This window comes from Amphimedon queenslandica, unplaced genomic scaffold, assembly GCF_000090795.2.
Source record: "Amphimedon queenslandica unplaced genomic scaffold, v1.1 AMPQUscaffold_13145, whole genome shotgun sequence".
Taxonomy (NCBI): Eukaryota; Metazoa; Porifera; class Demospongiae; order Haplosclerida; family Niphatidae; genus Amphimedon; species Amphimedon queenslandica.
The window spans coordinates 2434-7173 of NW_003546619.1; the positions used below are offsets into that span (position 1 = coordinate 2434).

The 4740-nt window shown below is 34.7% G+C and overlaps 1 long non-coding RNA gene across 1 annotated transcript; it reads right to left on the minus strand.

The window, feature by feature from the left end:
* Positions 1–178: 178 nt before the first annotated feature.
* LOC109584951 (uncharacterized) lies at positions 179–652 on the minus strand. The gene is made up of 3 exons (XR_002186242.1): positions 585–652; positions 425–503; positions 179–208 (listed from the first exon to the last, which is right to left on the minus strand). It is a non-coding gene; the product is annotated as an uncharacterized LOC109584951 (long non-coding RNA).
* Positions 653–4740: the final 4088 nt, after the last annotated feature.

The following is a 4740-nucleotide window of genomic DNA, read 5'->3' on the forward strand; positions in this document are numbered from 1 at the left end:
TGAGTAAAATTTTGGCACATTTGGCAAATTGAAGTCTGTTTGTCAAATTTTTAGTTACATTTCAATTCATGTACATGTACATCTCTTTGTACCTTCAATACAATGACCACTGGCAATATGGTAGTATCCACAAAGGTGTATGTGCAGTTCAATTTTAATGACTTAATTGTCTGCAATCATGTCATTCAGATAGTCCCAATCTAATTCCCTACAAATCATTATGATAACAAAAATAACCACTACACACTGAAATTCATATTTAATAGACAAGAATTATAATTACTCAAATGTACATGCACATACAGTGCATAATGACACAATGTAATTATTAATTTTGTAATAAAGCACTTTAAAATGGATGGATTGTTGACACTGATAACAAGATTACATGTAAGTACATGCACGTGTACATACTGCATCTTACTATTGTTTTGTTGCCAAACTGTGATAGGACAAAATTGCAAATCTTGAAATACTTGTAGCTACATGTACATGTAGTTTAGCTGACAATAATAGAAAGGAAGAGATGAGATGAGACGGTAAAGTTAACAGTAGTGGTGTGTGTATGTGTTGCAATTACTTACAAAACCACGAGATTAAGGGACCAATCTTGTCCTCACTTATAGTTTGATGGCAGTTAATAAGCCCATACAGATGATACAGAGACTGAATAACAAAAGTATTTGGCCTAGAGAGAGAAATAGAGGGACAAATTAAAATATAAAAAGTAAAAATTGGAGTGACAGAACCACAAAGAGAAAGATATTACATGTATGTACTCTCAATATTAACTCAACCCACTTCCACGACTGCCCCAATAACGTTAAACTAATAATATTATACTGAAATGAATACAAATTAGCCCCAATGATACTGACATGTTGTACATTACATATACATGTATACATATCCGGATGTGCATGCTTAATATTCTATAGAAAACTGCTCTTTCTCTTATAAACTGTTCATTGTTGATGGAGAAAAAAAAAGAGAAAGAAAAAGTTACATTAAAAATACAAATATAGTCCATTTCACTTACTCAAATACTCTGACAATTGATCCAGTACTACTGTACATCCACAAGCCCATAAATAATTATGTCCAATACATCGTACCTAAAAATAATAAATTTAGATACTGCAGTACATGCACAAAAATACAAAATAAAAATTTAGTGAAAAATTCATTGCCAGTAGTGCAATGTCCACTTAAATTTATGAGCTAGTGAGACTGTACATGTAAATCTACTGCACTAAGACATAATAAAAGTACATTGTACATGTACATGTACATGTGTATGTACTCAAAATTTTGAAATGTTTTCAAACATACATGTGTACATGTATGTGTGAGCTAATTTCCATTTTCTGGACTGACACTACATGAATGCAATTATATACAATAAAATGGCATTTGAGGTGCTTTAATTAAATTTAATTTTGCGAGGAAAAACCGGAAACAAGGCAGCAAAACAATCACTGCGCGTATAGGGTAATTATTGGGTAAAGCCCTTAATGATGAATCACATCTGTCTGTAGAAGCAGGTCTTTTTACTATTTTTAAACTTACTTCATTCATGATATACATGCACATGTAGTGTGGCTTGGGGAGGACATTCTTCTAGTGAATTAATAAGAACTACAAGGGTTAGTAAACATTGTCAGGAGTAGATGAGGGGATTAATATGTATTGAGTACGTACTTTCTTACTTACATGTAAGTAAATTTGTAACACTATTTATTTACTGAGAGCTACAAGGTATAGGAGAAAGAGAAGGGAAGAGTATATACATGTAGATCTTGAAAAGAAAAAGGAAAGGAGAGAGAAGGGGAGAGTGTGGGCAGAAACTTTTCAATAATTTTCATTAATCTCAGCTCACCATGTTTTATAATTTTCCATCAGTAGAGAGTAAATTTTATTATTAACATTAGAATGACAGTATACGTTGCAAATTACAGTTTCCAAAGGATGCTATACGATCCAAATTATAGTCAATCATGAAATAACATTAACTCACCACTAACATAACAATAACTATTATTAACACAATAATAGTGCTTACAATTCTATAGAAGAACTGCTCCTTTTCTGGTAAACTGTTCAAGCGTTCCTCAAAGACAGCTCTACTCTTCTTTAAATCCAGCACTATTGAACTGACGGAGAATAGGAACATTACAATTATAAATATTTAAACTTATTTTAGAAGTTACTAATTATTACCATCATTTAATTATTATTACACGTATACATGTACATGTAAATACTAAACTTAATCAAAAACTCTTGACCATTAACTCCAGAAATACTGCATGAAAATTATAACCAATAAATACATGCATACATGGACATGTACTCACAGGCTGAGAGTGTGGTGTCCTTATAATGTTAAAATTTGCTAGAAATTGCTCCCTCTAGTGGAATGGGACCAAAAAATAAGAACAGGAATGAGAACTCAAACTGACCTGAGGCCCTCTTGTCAGCACATTATGAAACTCAATCCTGTGCAGACGAGCCAACTCACTCCTCCGACAAATCAAATTAAACTTCTCCAACAGAGACCAATTGCCATGACAACATGTAATAACCAATGACTCTGAACCGGTAAGGAGTGGGTTTGGTCAAAATACACTCAGACAAACTAAAGTTTTAGCGTGTTACGATAGTAATACCATTAAGTTAATGTCTGATAAGGAAGTCTTTGGTAGAGCCAGGTATAGTACACACATACATGGCACTCTAAAAAGAATAACTAGTTAAAGACAACAAAAGAAAGAGAGAGAGCTAGAGGGAGGGAGGGAGGAAGAGAGAGCAAAAGAGGTGTATGAGGTAGTAAAGATTTACATGAATTAGGCTTTCAAAAATTTACAAGTTGTCCCTCAAATTTTTAAATTGACTTGACGAAAAACTGAATTGTACTACCGTATACTGGGATATTTTCGCGTCTCAAAATTTTCGCGAATTTTGCATTTGTAAGATTTCACAATATAATATTGTCGCGAATAGCCAGTAAACTCCACCACATGGCAATGGAAATTTAAAATTTTTTGCGATTTTTATTTTCGTGACAAAGCAAAAAACGCGAAATTTGTGAAAGTTTGGCACTCAAAAATTTCCCAGTATACGGTATGTCTTCATTGAGTACTATAGGATGATCTTGAATGGGTGTGTCCAGCAGCAGCTTCAAGAGAGAGAGGACACATTATTGATTTGTGTCTCTTTCAAAAATTGCAGGAACCACCTGGAGAGGGAGAGAGAGAGGGAGGGAGGGACGAAGGGAGAGAGGGAGAAAGGGAGGGAGGAGGGAGGGGAGAGAGAGACAAAGAGAGAAAAAGGAAGAGAGAGAGGGAGAGGGAGGTGTATAATGAGGCAGTAAAAATGTACATGTACTGTACTAGGTACATGTACATGTTGAGACCAATAATTTCTCAAGAAAGTTAACATAACATTATAGACATAGCCCTTATGTCAATAATCAGTTTTTGTCACCACAGATAAAAGATACATGTACATTTGCTGACGGTGCTTTTACCACAAGCAAACAAGGTGTGAGCATGCATGTACACTCGTACAAAAGGCGACAGAGTAATTAAGGGATGGCCAATACTAAGAGAGAGAAATTTGTGTAAATGTACATTACAATAATTAAAAATACATAGAAATGTGAACTCACCTCTTCAAACTTTGTTTTTCATTTCAATATTAAAATATCGCACCCGTGCAGCTAGAGAAAAAAGGGAGGGAGACAAAGAAAACTCTATGAGTCATGTTAAAAGTATTGTCTATCTTACAGGAACAATCTGGAGAGAGAGGGGGATGGATGGAGGAGAGAGTGAGGGGGGAAAGAGAGAGAGAGAGAGAAAGAGAGGGAGGGAGGAAGGGAACCATTCACTTCCATTGAAAGAACAATAGGTTGGACTATTACCAGGTAGAGTGAACAAAGGATAGTCTTGAGAGTCCTCCTCTGGAACAGTAGCTGAATGGTGAGAGTTTGGTTTGTGGTCCAATGAATGAGCATTGTACTTCAATGGGGTCTCATCAACAGATCTTGGTTTCTGGTGTGGCTGGTTCTTATGATATTCTATAGTAGAACATTACCAGATAACCTTTCATACCACAAGTGACAGTCAACATCTTTAAACAATCATGGGTAGCATTATTAGTTAATTGTCGTAATTTGCATTTTTTTTGTACAAAAATTTTTCGTTTCAACAAAATTTAAGTGGGAAATATTTTTGTCTTTTCAAAGTGTACAAAAATTTTTACAGTATGAAAATTTAGCTTTTCTTACATATACCTTGTCCTTTACCTAATGGTAGCAAGGCCACTATACTAGTATTTATAGTTCTTGAGATATGAGCTCTTGACCTGGCTGTTTCCCCGACATTACTAGTATACGGAGAGTACTGGAGATGGAGCAAATGACCAAGTTACGGATAATAAATAGAAACATTAAATGGCTGCTTTTGTCATATGGTGGACCATTTTACTTTAAAACTCAGTAGTGAAGCAATTGATTGAAGTACAGCAAGCACCAGTGGATAGTGCAAGGTTAGAGCTGCAAGAAGATACCTACTTATCAGACCGTACCTTAGCCATTCTTCGATTATAAGGCTACAAATTTTGGTTACTCACAAATTTTCGTTTGAAAAATTTGTGTCATCTTAACGACATACAAAAATATCTCCGCATGAAAAAAGGCAAATTACAGTAATACATATACTACCACATTCAATTGCTTTG